We start from the raw sequence: 15,431 nt of genomic DNA, 5'->3' as shown, positions 1-15,431 counted from the left end.
TCCACCCTCTGCTGATCAAAGTAGGAAGTTTGCATGACAACCACTGTGAAAGGGGCTGAATCCCAAATGAACTCGATTTCTGCAGTGTTGATATATCCAGCCTCCATTGTCCCCTTTCAGTCGCAGTGTGAGCCCTTCCGGTGCCAACGACCGCGCTACATTCACAGGCGCGCTCGGGGCGCACAAAGGGTCTCCGCGCTTCACCGCCATCTGGCCACAAATCTGATCCGCCAGAGCGGCAGCATTAACATGAAAGCGCAGGGCGGTGGGCTCGCGGTTGTGTTTTCTAAAAAAAAAAAAAAAAAATCTGGGTTGCATTATAAATCATCCCCCGCGTCACTATACCACTGTAAGGAACCAACTTTGTAAACACATTTTTAAAGGAACACGCCAGCAGGAGAGAGTAAGAGGAGTAACGCCGCCGATTAACTTTCGACTGCACCTGCCGGGTGCACAGGTAATGATATCCCGCTTTCTCCCCACCCCCTGCCCCAAACTTGCTTTGAGTCTGGTACTGTTTCCAAGGTCCATGCATTCAAACCTGTAGTTAAATAGCTGATTTAAACATGCCGCTTCATTTATTTCTTCTCTCACTGACATACCAAGTGTTTTTTTTTTTAAACTCATGAATGCTTTACTTTTTGATATAAAGTCCACAGGCAAAAACCGCAACGTAAGGGGCTCAAAGCGCGCATTGCAGATTACAGGTCGCATTCTTATTTACGCCTTTCCAGACTGCTAAGTTGTAACAGCGAAGATGTGGGTTAATGAAACTGAAAATCTGTGTAATTAACCGGCAGAAACTTGAGGATTAAACATTTATTAATCCCTGGGAAAAATTATAAGATGCGCAGGTAAATTCTTAGATTACTATTAATCAAGGCAGATCACTGTGGAGCGATTGTGGTTTTTTTTTTTTTTTTTTTCTGTGATACTTGATTCAGGTATATTTATCCAATCGGTGTAAAATACATTCGTAGTTTCTGAATGAGAACAAGCCATATTCTACTTGAAAATGAAGAGTGGGCTTTTTTTCTTACCACTAGAAAAGTAAACCTTCTCAGTGACTGGGAGGAGGGGCGGGAGCTGGGAGCGGATTTGGCAGGAGGGGCGCGGGGCCCCCTGGAAGAGTGCTTTTAGAAATGTTAGGGCACCAACCATCGCCTCGTGCACCGCCAGGCACTTCCTCTTGGGGACAGGCTGCTCCATGCTCCAAAGACTCATTGTTCACATTGACCTAACATTCTGAGCCGTGAGCAAAAATTGTGGGCATGTCAGTTAGGAGCCACAACACGCTGATGTGCGGCGAAAAGGCCACCGCCTAACTTTCATGAGCCATTTGATTTATTTCCTGGGTTGTGCTGTTAGTAGACAGCCCCCCTCCCCATGGTAAAACTTCCCACCTAACAGGAAACTGGTTTTCTGGTTTCGAAAGTATACTTTTAAGTGTTTGCATGTAGTGGAGTAATGGCCATTTTAACATACATATATTGTAGCAAGGGATCACCATATGGATTTCTATAATTTCCTAAGTCTATAGCTGTTGGATATAATGAGCTAGTCCTCTGGTGTGAAGATGCTATACAAGTAGAAAATGTTTGCTGGAGACAGCTCAGAAGTCACAGCGTGACAGTGTTCACCAAAGCCAGGGAAGGGGGACACCCCACAGCTCACGGGTTGAGCTCCTTTTACGGAAGATTCTAGAAGGGATTTTGATCTTAGAATACCATAGAATTGGGTTTTTTTGAGAAAGTCTTTAAGATGCTGGTGCATTGCAGCATTTTATTCATCATGAAAATGTGTCTTAGTAGCGTTTGGATCGGTGCTACCCAGCTGAACTCCCTTCAGTAAATTTAAAGACTATTGGCAGAATAATCAAGCCCTCCCCTTTCCCTTCTCCCCCCAAAGTGTCTTGATTATAAGAGCGCAAGAAGTATTGGGACAAGTGGAATAAAACTAAGTCTTTCTTTTTAGACTGGGAAGGTTTTGAATAGTACTTGTCAATAAAGCAACTCCTATTGTAATCTTTGGGGAGTGTTGCCTCCGCCCTCCCAGGACTGTCTCGGAGATACCAGCCTCATTAAAATATGAATGAAAAGGGCCGCCGTCGAGGTATCAGGAGAAAACTGATGCACTGGCACGGTGTTCTTATCTGCCATTGCTTCTGCACATGGACTCGTTGGGTGCAAGTTATAAATATAAAAATGATCCGTGGTCACTCCCTGGCTCCCTTGGAGTGCCCTGGTCAGGGGAGATCCTAACTCTTGCCCAATGTTGAAACCCATCCACGTCTCCGAATCCTAGGTGGTATCTGTAGTGTCCGATTATTTCTCTTTAGGCTCCTTCAGACCACGTTATGTGAGCATTGGTATGGGGGTGAGGAGATACCTGCATCCCAACTTGGAAAATGGAAGAAAGTAGTGAAAAGTCCCAGCCTTTGGTTTCTATGGAAAGCTGGAGCTAGGGAGTGTATTAGGGGCCACTAGGACAAGACTTTAATAACAGTCAATTACACGATGCTTCCCATGCTTGTTCATTACTGTGTCTCTGTTAATCTTGTAGTAAATTTCTTGCTTGATAGCTATCACAATCATGCAAGAATACAATTAGGCTACAGTGCACAGTTGGAAGTGGAAACCTTCGTTGTGGAGTTTCCGTCTCTACCGTTACAGCCCGGCGGACTCCGAGCAATTTCTCATCTCGCGTTATTTTGGAGTGTCCCGTGGTTGTGAACCCAGTCCTGAAGCTGTTGAGCGACTGGGAATTAATTTCACATTGTTGCAAAGGTTTTCTTTGTAGAGATGTGGTGTAGAAATTTGAATTGCATTACGGCAAATATTGCATCTAGTTTAATCACTAACTTTCCAGCCATAAAAATTGCAATCACTGCTGATATTAGTTAAAAGTCAATATTTAGAAGTGAAGATCCAGAGTGCCTTTGCTCTAGGCTACAGCAGGGAAAGCATGAATTCAGAAACTCTTGTAAGCTGATGAGATATATAATTAGCTTTTATGTTAATTGACTGCCATGAGTTTGTTGTAAGACACTTCTTCATATAATATGCAAATCGCACTGTTTAGTTTTATTAGACAATATAATTAGAGATCTAAAGGAGCTCATTTCGATGAGGAATAATAAAAGTTGATAAATTTCCAGGGTTCTGTATGTCAGGAAAAATGAATTGCTTCTGTACTTAATCAATATGAGAGATTGTAGGCAGCCTTTATTTGGAGATCTAATAAGAGCTGCCATGTCACAGAATACATATTAGTGCTCCAGTTACTGTAAAGTCTGTGTTGGAACAGGTGAATTTGTGCTAGCCACAAAACCTTGGGTGGAAAAACACAAAGATTTCAGCACAGTGTGCCTAGATAACCTAGCACACCTGTGAAAATAACATCTAAATTTGCCTCCTGTAGTTTGGAAGAATGGAAATAAGTCATTCGTATTTAATATAAAATGTTTGCACATGCTTCCTGTTCTTATTACTCAAGGAGATGTATCAATAACATATATGCACCGGTCATAAAAGAGATTGTCAATAAAATAAGAACAACGTGATGTGGGGAGAGAATTTTCCAGAAGTCGATCACGTTTTTATCCTGGAGCATATTCACCACTTCACAGTAACAAACAGGGGAAGCAGACATGATGATCAACGTTCATGTTCTTCAGGGCAGGGCCACTTAAGTCAATTTAACTTTCTGCTAAGCTTAACCACACCTTCCCGTCACCAGTAAATACAAAATCGGCAGTGCCACTTGATTTCCCATTTTTAAATAATCTGCTAGTTGTTTTTTTTAAGCTTTTAATTTTCAAATATGTTAGTCAAAATGAAAGGAAACTCAACTGTTCGCAAGAAAAATGCTAGACTTCTCCTTCTCTGTGGTGGCGCAGCAAGTTAGAGGACTGTTTGGAATGCCTGTATCCTGCATCAGATGGCCGGTTTGAGACCTGGCTACGCTACTTCCAGTGTAGTTCTCTGTGGATGCATCGCGGGAGGCAGCAAATGATGGCTCAAGTGCTTTGAGCCCTGCCTTCCACGTGGGAGACCAGGATGGAGTTCCAGGCTCCTGGCTTTGGCCTGGCCCAGCCTGGTTTTTGTGGACATTTGGGGAGTGTGAACCGGTGGATGAAAGATAGCTCTCTTGCTCTCTCTCTCTCTCTCTCTCTCTCTCTCGCTATCATTCTGCCTTTCAAAATCAGCTTCACTCTCACTGTGCTTCTGGGGTTTGCCCGCCAGCTGACACAGCTCCTACAGACCTAGAACAAAGCCGACAGTGCCTGAGAGGGCACGAGCAGCAATGCTGCTGCAGAAGAAAGAGGGTGTGATGTGAACTTGTTGACTGGTCCAGGAAGCATTTTCTGAACTCTGTCTGCACTTCACATCAACACACTTCTCTAATTTGGACTTTCCTAGAGGACTCTTCCATGTGTCCGAATAAAAATTAAAATAAGATTATTTTTAAAATATTTGTTTATTTACTTGTTTGAGAAGTAGAGTGAGAGCGAGAGCGAGAGCAAGAGAGAGAGATCTCCCATCTGCTGATTCACTCCCCAAATGGACTCAATGGCCTAGGCTGGACCAGAGAGAAGCCAGGAGCCAGGAGTTCCACCCTGGTCTCCCACACGAGTGGCAGGGGCCCAAGTATTTAGGCCATCGTGCACTGCCTTCCCAGGCGCATTAGCAGGAAGCTGGAATGGAAGCAAACAGTTGGGACTGGAACTGGCCTCCCAATATGGGATGCTGGTATCACAGGCACCAGCTTAACCCCCTGCGCCACAAGCCGGCCCCTAAAATAAAATTCTTGAGAAAGAACCTGTGCCTGTTGGAGATGGAAGGAATGCTACCTGACAGCTGTGTGAGCCTTTGTCTATCAAGTGATGCAAAGACACTAGCTGTCCCTGTCTTCCAATTCTTGCCCCACAGGGATGTAGGTTCCAACGTCTTGTGCCTGAAGGCAGAGTGGCAGAGAGCAGTGACCTGTTTCGCATCCCCTCTGCAGATACTTCCCCAAAGCAGAGACAGTGAAAAGCCACACGTCTAGGAGTCTGTGGTCGCATTGCCCAGCCTTCCCTTCCCGATCCCTGGGGCACGTGGTGAGACTTCTAAGGGGAAAAAGAATGAATTAGACGATGACTCAGAAGCTGTGGGTGTTTCCTGTCCACAGAGGCGAATGCACACGTGCACAACACACATCACTCCGTGAGTACACGCACGCACACCTGCACAACACATGCGAACACACATGCACAACACGCGTCACTTCATGCGCACATGCATGCGCACATGCACATCACACCATGTGCACACACCTGCACAACACACCACACCATGCGAACACACATGCACACATGCACAACACACGTCACTTCATGCCCACATGCGCATCACACCATGTGCACACGCACACACATCACATCATGTGAACACACGGCACAACACACATCATACTGTGTGTGCACGCCTGCACATCACACATGAACACACATGCACATGTGTACAGCATGCGTCATCCCATGTACACACGCATGCACATGTGCACCCTAGCTGACAGGCACCCCAGAAAACACTGCATGGCTTCTGGGTGCAGCTGGAGACAGAGGGGTGCTGAGCTCCCCGTGCCTCTGCTCACCCTGGTCTGGAGCCTGAGCTCCCAGGGCCCTTTCCCAGCCTAAGTGCAAAGCTGTGTGATTCAAACCCACCCCAGGCTGTGTCTGGCGACCCAGAGAGTGGTGCAGGGCAACTGGAAGCCTGACTTGAACTCCTGATGTTCCATCCCTAGCAGGGCGGCTTGGGCAGGACAGGGAGAGCCCACTGCCCCCGGAGTGCTTGGGGAACGAGGACAACCAGGGTGCGCCAGGTCTGTGTTAATGACCAAGACTGCTGGGAGGAAGGGCATTCCCGAACTGGGGAGAGAGAGGTCTTTCCACAGCAGGAGGGCAGGAGCTTCTTTTGGGTCTCCCACATGGGTGCAGGGGCCCAAGCACTTGGGCCATCCTCTGCTGCTTTCCCAGGCCATAGCAGGGAGCTGGATTGAAAGTGCAACTGCCAGGACTTGAATTGGCACCCAAATGAGATACCAGCATCATAGGCGGCGGCTTTAACCCACTATATCCCAACACCAATGGGGCCCCTTTTCAAAACATTCTTTATTTCCTGGTTTCCAGGGGCTAGAAAGACATCCCTTTCTTTGAAGGCATTTTTAAATCATTGTTCTATTTCCATTGTTCTTTATTTATTTTGGTCATTTTTTATTTAATTATGATTTTTTAATCTGAAAGAGAAAGACAAACAGAAATCTTGCATCTGCTAGTTCATTCCCTGAATGCCCTCAACAGCCAGGGCTGGATCGGAGCAAAGCCAGGACCTAGGAACTCCATCCGGGTCTCCCAGAAGGGTGGCAGGGACCTGGCTACTGAGCCATCACCTGCTGCCTCCCAGGAGGCAGATTAGCAGGAAGCTGGACTTGGTACAAAGCTGGGACTCAGACCAGACGCTCCCATATGGAATGTGGATGTCTCAAACAGCTTCTCAACGGCTATAACAAACACTCACCCGCAACAGATTTTTTAATGGAATAACTAACACATCCTCTTGATTTCTTAAAAAAAAAAAAAAGAAGAAGAAGAAGAAGAAAAAGGTTCAATAACAAGTAAAGTTCAGACCTACTCAGACCCCTCAGGGATCTCCTCCTTCTAGCAATATCCTAGATACACACCTGCGTGTATGCATAAATGAAGTAGCAGCTGAAGGTGTGCGCACATGTGGGCATACATGTGTGCAACACATGTGTCCCTTTTTGCACAGAGCCGAGTATAACATGCACACTCCTCATTCCTTTATCTTTCTCACTCGAAGCTCTTGGGACTAAGAGGGTTCATTCCACGTGCAGGATGCCACCTGCTGAGCCACCACTCAGTGAAAGAGGGCGCTCACCTCTGACAGTTCAAAAATCCAGCTTTTTCAGAAGTAGAACCCCGGGGTGTCAAGGGCTCGCCCAGGATGCCAACTGGCAAAACTCTCCTCCAGGATCTGCCATGCTGCAGATCCTGACGAGCAGGCCGAGGCACAGAGAGGACCAGGTGTCAGGTAGGAAGCCAGCACAGCGGCTCCTGACCCCCAGCCCGGGGCTCATCCGGTGCCTCTAGAATGGTGCCTTGCAACCAGGCTGGAGTACCAGTTACCTGGGCTAATGCCATAGCTTGCCGATAGAGAAGAGAAAGAAGAGCAGGAGAGGAAGAGGAGGAGAGGAGGAGGAGAAAGAGGAGGGGAAGAGGAAGAAGAAGAGAGGAAGAGGAAGGAGAGGGAGGAGGAGAAGGAGGAGATGCTGTTACCTGAATTGATGTTTTACTTTCTGCTTGTGTGCATTGTGTGGGAAGAACACGCCAGCAGAGACAGGAGGAGGGGTCAGGTAGGACTCCAAGGCTTGGATTTAGAAATGCAACACGGGGATGAGCTCAAAAAGATGCATTTCTCACACCTGAACAGTGCAAACATAGCCACACTCCCAGTGTGTTGATGACGGCGGCATTCACGTTCCTGATTAGAAAACACAGTTGCAGAGTGGAGAGCTTTCACTGAGCTCAGCCAAACCTGGGAGAGGCAGAGCAGGGTGACACAGGGGTATCTCAGCGGTTCCTGGCACCTGTCTTAAGAGGAAGATCTTGTAGGATATTGCAGGGGTGAGTCACGCTGCTGCCCACAAGGAGATCTGAGTAGCTGAGAAGCCCGTGTGCCTGCATGGCTCTTCCCAGGAGGCAACACTTTTTCTCCACGCCACCAAACTCAGGTCACTCAAGAGCCAAGTTCAAGTAGTTCAGAAACGGCTTTAACACTTCACACCTAAAATGTTGCATCTCCTCTGGGCTCGGAAGCCTGTGTCTCAGAAACACCCACTTTTGAGCAGGCTATGGCCAGCCACGTTATACTTCCAGGCGGCAAAGCTCATCAGTAAACTCTGGTTTGAAGAGACCCTTTCAGGGCCATAGGAAAAAGGTTACCTGGATCTTCTTTGCAGTTTTAATGGTTTCTGGACTCCAAGTGGGTATAAAATGTAAAGAACCAATCGAGAGGCTGGTGCTGTGGTGCAGCGAGTTAAGCCCCAGCACCCCATAGGAGTTCTGCTGGTTCAAGTCCCAGCTGACCCACTTCCTATCCAGCCCCCTGCTAATGCACCTGGCAGGTGGCCCAAGTGCTACACCCATGTGGGAGACCCCAGCAGGGTTCCAGGGGCCTGGCTTCCTTGTGGTTATCTGAGGAGTGAACTAGCAGATGGAAGATCTCTCTCTAACTCTGCCTTTCAAGTAAATAAACAAATTAAAAAAAAAAAAAGAACCAACTGAGACCAAATTCAACCTCTGTGGCAAAGAAAAGGGGAATATTAAGAAATGAGTGTGGTTTTTGTTGAAGAACAGATTTTTGTGTTGTGCAGTTTGTCTCTTTAAAGGTCAGAAGTGACCCCGAGTCTCCATCAAGCACTATTATTCCCAAGCTAAGCGTGCTACAAAATGTTGTCTTTACTCAAGCAACAGGCTTCAAACATGAAGAGGAAAGAAAAAACTCTACTCATGACCACAGACAACCCTCCTGCGTCCCACCCCAGTCCCCACGCCCAGGGGACTCCCCTTTCAATTCGTCCACTCTGCTCACTCACACCCAATTCCAGACATTGTCCTGGCCTCCGTGGCCTCCCTGTGCACACCTGATGGCGACAGCGTGCTCCAGGAGAAGTCATAGGTCATCTTATAGTTCCTTGACTTGGGGACAGAGAGGGGATTGACAACATTGGTTGTTTTGTTTTTTAAAGATTTATTTGCTTATTTGAGAGGCAGAGTTACAGACACAGAGAGGGAGAGACAGAGAAAGGTCTTCCATCTGCTGGTTCACTCCCCAAGTGGTCTCAAGAGCCAGAACTGAGCCGACCTGAAGCCAGGAGCCAGGAGCAAGGAGCTTCTTCCAGGTCTCCCATGTGGGTGCAGGGGCCCGAGCACTTGGGCCATCCTCCACTGCCCTCCCAGGCCATAGCAGAGAGCTGGATCAGAAGAGAATCAGCCGGGACTTGAACCAGTGCCCATATGGGATGCTAACCTGCCATACCACAGTGCCGGCCCAACAGCATTGTTTAAATTACAATTACTCTGCTCTGAGCGCTTTGGTAAATGCGGCTTTTATTTTTCTCTGCTGGATTCTTTTCTCAGTACCTCTTCTTAACTGTGGGGTCACACAGATGCTCACTGTGGCTGTGTGCACGTCCACACATTTTGTCCTGTCCACATGGATTTCCGGTGGTGGCGAGAGAACACACTCCGCCGACGGGGAGCCATCTACAAAGTAAGCTACAGAGTGCCTCGCAACACAAACTGCCTCAATGGTGTCTCCCACTCTGCAGAGTGACAACTACCACAAAGGCAGCCTGGCCATTGCGTCTCCTTTTCTCTCTCGCCCAGAGCGGGTTGTGGGGTGACGAAGGCTGTGACATCATCCTTCCGGCCGTGGGGAACCGCACGTAGTCCCGGACATTTCTTAGCACGTCTGGCTCAGCCCTCTTTAGACCGTCACATCACTTGTTACCACTTTGGGCCCCTGCTAATACATTCTTGAAGTAGACAGCCTTGAGATCATTTTGTTTCATTTAAACTAAATCACTCTTGCACTATTTAAAAATTAACAATCCTAAGAGAAATCATTCAATATCTTCCTTCTTGATTTTCTGTGGTTTGGATGAAAAGTGACCTTCCTGCCGGGTCACTCCCAGACCTAATCCTCCTGAAGAGACATCTCAGTCCAACACCTACAGGTGTGAGCCTCCAGGGGCCCTGTTGATCGGGCTCTGTGATTGCAGAGGCTGGGTGAGTTCAGCAAGCTCCATGAGGGAGCTCTGTGCTAGGGATGGATAGAAATAAAAACAAGTGGAGGGGTCGGCACTGTGGCGTAGCGGGTAAAGCCACTGCCTGCAATACCAGCATCCCATATGGGCGCTGGTTTGAGTCCCGGCTGCTCCACTTCCGATCCAGCTCTCTGCTGTGGCCTGGGAAAGCAGTAGAGGATGACTCAAGTCCTTGGGCCCCTGCACCCATGTGGGAGACCGGGAAGAAGCTCCTGGCTTTGGATCAGCGCAGCTCCAGCCATTGAGGCCAACTGGGGAGTGAACCAGTGGATGGAAGACGTCTCTCTCTCTCTCTCTCCACTCTCCTCTCTCTGTGTAACTCTGACTTTCAGATAAATAAATAAATCTTTAAAAAAAAACAAGTGGAACATTTTTATGGGCAAGACCCGGTCTCCTCCCATACTGGGGACTGACGAATGGCGGACAAAGAAACTCGTCTAGAATGGAGAGTCCAGTACAAGTCGTAATTGTGGAATTCCACCTGCAATGTGCTAGACATTGTGCTAGACATGAGAATACAGCCGTGAACAGAATGCTGTCTTGCCAGGACTGAGGTCTGGGCCTGAAGTCACGTGGCCCTGGGGAGCAAGGGGGGGGATCCCTGGGAACCCCCTGTTTGTGTATAGCCTGTGAGTTTTAAGACTGATCTCCTGATCCATGAAAGGTCAACAAAAGATCAAATGAATGCTATTTCATGACATAAGAAAATGATAGGGGATTCAAGCTGCAGCAGCCACAGAGTTTTGTTCATCTCTTATCTGGGTCTGAGTGGTGTGGGGGTGACGGAAGACCCCCCCCCACCCGCTGCTGCCTTTACAGAAAGACGCACGCCCACCTGGCTCTGGAGCGCTTACAACTGCTCCAGGAGGTCTCCTCGCACCTGCAGTCCCCACCCTGTGCCCCCAGCGTGCCCCCCGCCCCCACGTGGTATCATCCTGACAGCTCTGTGTGCAGGCTCCCAACGGCTCCTGCCCTCACCACATCGTCTTCCCTTCCCCGGACCAATGGTGCTTTTCTCCTGGAGAGTGCACCTGTAGTTTTCCATACGTGTTGCAGCCACACGCACACACAAACACACACATGCTCACAAGGGCCACATCGCCCAGAGGGCTTGGGTGGGCTGCTCTTACCCAGGATCTCTGTGTTCTATTGGTATTGACTGAGGAATCCCGGGATGGACGCTAGGGAAGGAGCCTTGCACGAGTTATGTGGTCCAGTCCTCCCTGCATCCCTGAGAGAAGGGCATACGTATCTCAGGTCCTAGGCCAGGAAACAGAGCTCTAGAAGCAAGGTCACGCATGGCGCCAGCCTAGGATGGGAGACCGATACTCCAGGCCATGCCATACCCCTAACTGTGCACAGCTGGCTCCGTGACAGACACAGTGAATGCCCATGACTTCACTTCCTCTTGGCCTGCCTCCCCTCCTTCTGCCTGGGGTAGGGCCCTCCCAGTTGAAATGTGCCCCTCAGTCTTCCTGGCCCACCAGGGTGCACAATAGCGCCACCAGGTGGTCTGGCTGGGAGTCTCCACTCCTGCTCCCGTTCCTCCCCCAACATTTGCAGCCCTACCCTGCTAGTCAGAGAACAGGCAGCCCGCGTTTGTATACAGCCTCTGGGCTGGTCCTACAGCACACCCATCCTGTCCAGCACAAGGCAGGTGCCCCAAAGGCACGGGTTCTAGAAGAAGCATGGAGCTCAGTGTCACCTCATGGCAACTGTTCTGGCAATCATCCGTGCAGCGCTTCCCCGCCGAAGGTGCTATGGAAACAGCTATTTGTAAACAACCAGGCTTAGCAACTCCAGGAGCCCTCTCTGTGAGCTGCCCGCTGCCCACTGTGACTTGTGGCTCCTTTTGTCCTGGGAGGGAAACAGCGGCAATCCTCTGAATGCACCCCCGTTATCCTCCATTCTTTACCCCAATCCATGGATCCCAACAATTCTTGTTCAGCAGAATAAGCAGCAATTAACACGATTAGGGATTTATTGAGGATAAGTTATGCCAGACAGTTTTGACAGCTTGTTTTGCGTATGACAGAATTGTGAAATCTGCGGTTAGACGCATTATGTATTTAGAGTTGGTGCAGCGCCTAATACCAGCTTGTGAAATTATTGTTGCAAATGGGCTGAACCAGTTTGGATGAGAATTGTCTCATGCACGGGAAACTGACTGAAAGATCAGAGACAAAGGATAAACGATATTCGGCCGTGCATCCGCATGGGGATCTGGAATGGTGGGGGAAGGGAGCCATAAAGGTCAAGGTTAGGGGTCGTTTCCCATCACATCTGCCTTACTGACCTGGAGGCCAGCCACCAGGGCTGTGTGGGAGGGTGGGCAGTGCCAGCCCCAAGAGGACAGCAGCCAAACACAAAGAGGCTGGAGAAAGGCAGGGACTGGGTTGGTGTCCCCGGCCCCCCGTCAGCTGAGAACACCGCAGGAAGGCACAGCGGGGCAGAGGAAGGAGCCCACGCAGCTTCATGAGTGCGGAGGCTCTGGGCTTGGCCAGCTGCGGAACCTGCCCTTCTTGAGCTGAATCCCCCAATGAGACCTGCTCAAGGCCTGGCCCGCAGCACCTGTGAGCGGACCTCATTTGGGAAAAGGGTCTTTGCAGATGTAATTAGTGAAGCGGGGTCCTATTCTGATCCTGGGATCTGTTCTAGCCCAGGATGGCTCGCGGAGAGAGATACAGGCACACGCAGAGGAAGGCGGCCGTGTGATGACAGAGGGCGGGATCCTGGGGTGCTGCATCCCTTCCCCGGGCTCACTGGTCACCACCAGAGTGATGAGTCACGGAACAGCTTTTCCCGTTAAGCCCCCCAGGAAGAACCCTGTCAACCCCTGCTTGGTCTTGGACTTCCAGCCTCCTGAATAAGTTTCTGTCTGAGCCGCTGGGTTTGCAGCACGTTTGCGACCCAGTCCTAGGGAGCAAACGAGGCTGATTTCAGAAATGACATGGAATTCAAGAGCCCCAGCTTCTAGCGCGGGAGCCGTGCACGGGGGCACTCCAAAGCCTCACGTGTGGGGTGCAGCGTCCCAGGTCTGCGTGTCATTCTAGCACAGCCATTGGTGCGCGGTGACACTTGGTCACATCTTTTGTTTGTGTTTATAAAACCAAACACACACACTGCCAGCATTTGGTTAATTAACCCTAATTCTGTGCTAAGCTACCATAATCTTTCATTCTCTCCCATCATCTCATACCCTCAGATAATTGTTCTTTTTATCTGTTCAGAAGTATTGAATCATCTGTTTTATTTCTTCTCCCCAAGGCAATCATTCCTTATGCCTAAATGCTAAATGCAATGTCTTGCCTTTTTTTAAAAAAATTGTATTTATTTATTTGAAAGGCAGAGGATGGGTGGAGAGAGGAGGGGAAGAAGAGGGAAAGGAAGAGAGAGAAAGAGAGAGAGAGAGAGAGAGAAGAGAGAGAGACAGATAGAGGCAGAGAGAGAGAGAGGCAGAGACAGAGAGATCTTGCTTCTTCTGGTTTACTCCCCAAATGTCTTCAACAGCCCAGGCTGGGCCAGGTTGGAGCCAGGAGCCTGGAACTCAATTCAGGTCTCCCACATGGGTGGCAGGGGCCCAGATATTTTTTTCCCACTCGTAGACTGCCATGGCCTGGAACCCAAGTACTTCAGCCATTACCTGGTGTTTCCCAGAGTGTGCATTAGCAGGAAGCTGGATTATTGGAAACGGAGCTGGGACTTGAACTCAGGCACTGTGATATGGGATGCAGGAACCCCAAATGGCATGATAAACACTGCACCAAACACCTGCCCCAGCAGCCACTTTTCTTTTCTGATGAGCTAGGTCTCTGTCTATTTTCTTAAGAGACTGGCCATGACTCTCCTTGTCTTAGTCTGTTAAGGCTGCCGTAACAAAATACCATAGCCTGGGGGCGTAAGTGACAGGAGTTTATCTGCTCACCGTTCTGGGGGCTGGCATCCCTAGATCCAGGTGTGCAACAGGGCTCTCTCTTCCTGGCTTGCAGTCTGCGGTCTCCTCACAGCATCCGCATGTGGCAGAGAGACAGAGGGTGCATCCTGGTGCCTCTTCCTCTCTATTGGCTCAGGCTCCTGCCTATGCTCTTGTCTAGCCTTGGTCACCTCATTGGTTAGGGCTTCACCATACGAATTTTGGAGGACACAATTCAGCCCGTTACATGAGGAAAACATTTTTTAAAAAGATTCATTTTGTTTATTTGAAAGACAGAATCACAGAGAGAGGCAGAGAGAGAGAGGGGTCTTCCATCCACTGGTTCACTCCCCAGATGGCCGAAACAGACGGAGCTGCGCCGATCTGAAGCCAGGAGCCAGGAGCTTCCTCCGGGTCTCCCACGTGGGTGCAGGGGCCCAAGGACTTGGGCCATCTTCTACTGCTTTCCCAGGCCATAGCAGAGAGCTGGACCGGAAGTGGAGCAACCGGGACTAGAACCGGCGCCCATATGGGATGCGGGCGTTTCAGGACAGAGCTTTAACCCACTGTGCCACAGCGCTGGCCCCATGAGGAAAGCATTTAAGCTTACTTAACATTCCCACATTCTTCAGTGAATATATATAGTATAAATATACATAAATAATATTTATATATAAATATACATATTTATACTGTATGGCATATTTCCCTGATATTTAACAATGACGGGGAGAGCTTGGAGAAGTAGTTAAGACATATATATTTTTTTTTTGACAGGCAGAGTGGACAGTGAGAGAGAGAGACAGAGAGAAAGGTCTTCCTTTGCCGTTGGTTCACCCTCCAATGGCCGCCGCGGTCGGCGCGCTGTGGCCGGCACACCGCGCTGATCCGATGGCAGGAGCCAGGAGCCAGGTGCTTTTCCTGGTCTCCCATGGGGTGCAGGGCCCAAGCACCTGGGCCATCCTCCACTGCACTCCCTGGCCACAGCAGAGGGCTGGCCTGGAAGAGGGGCAACCAGGACAGAATCCGGCGCCCCGACCGGGACTAGAACCCGGTGTGCCGGTGCCGCTAGGCGGAGGATTAGCCTAGTGAGCCGCGGCGCCGGCCAAGACATATGTTTTGAGTCCTAGCTTTGCTTTTTTAAAAAGATTTATTCTTATTTATTTGAAAGAATCACAGAGAGAGACAAAGAGAGACAGAGACAGAGGTCTTCCATCTGCTGGTTCACTTCCCATATGGCTGCCATGGCTGGGGCTGGGCCAGGCGGAAGCCAGGAGCCAGGAGTTTCTTCTGGGTCTCGCACTTGAGGGAAGGAGCCCAAGGACTTGGGCCATCTTCTTCTGCTTCTTAGGTGCATTAGTAGGGAGACAGATTAGCAGGGGAGCAGCTGGGACTCAAGCCGGTACCCATGTAGCATGCTGGCATTGCAGGCGGCTGCTTCACCCACTATGCCACAGCACCGGCCCCCTGGCTCTGCTTTTGATCTGGCTTCCTGCTAATGTGAACCCCGGGAGGCAGCAGTGATGGCTCAGGGTATACTTGATTCTCCACCAACCACATGGGAAGCCTGGATTGAGTTCCCGGCTCCTAACCCACGCTGTTGTGGATATTTGGGGAGTGAACCAGA

General features: G+C 49.5%; 1 protein-coding gene across 5 annotated transcripts in view; it reads right to left on the bottom strand.

Moving 5' to 3' along the window:
- Window positions 1–15,431, bottom strand: part of CNPY1 (canopy FGF signaling regulator 1) — a 136,698-nt gene that overhangs the window by 13,629 nt on the left and 107,638 nt on the right. The gene's annotated exons all lie outside the window — the stretch shown is intronic.

Source organism: Oryctolagus cuniculus, chromosome 7, assembly GCF_051225735.1.
Source record: "Oryctolagus cuniculus isolate XC-2025 breed Fujian yellow rabbit chromosome 7, ASM5122573v1, whole genome shotgun sequence".
Classification (NCBI taxonomy): domain Eukaryota; kingdom Metazoa; phylum Chordata; class Mammalia; order Lagomorpha; family Leporidae; genus Oryctolagus; species Oryctolagus cuniculus.
This window is presented reverse-complemented; position numbering and strand designations above follow the sequence as displayed.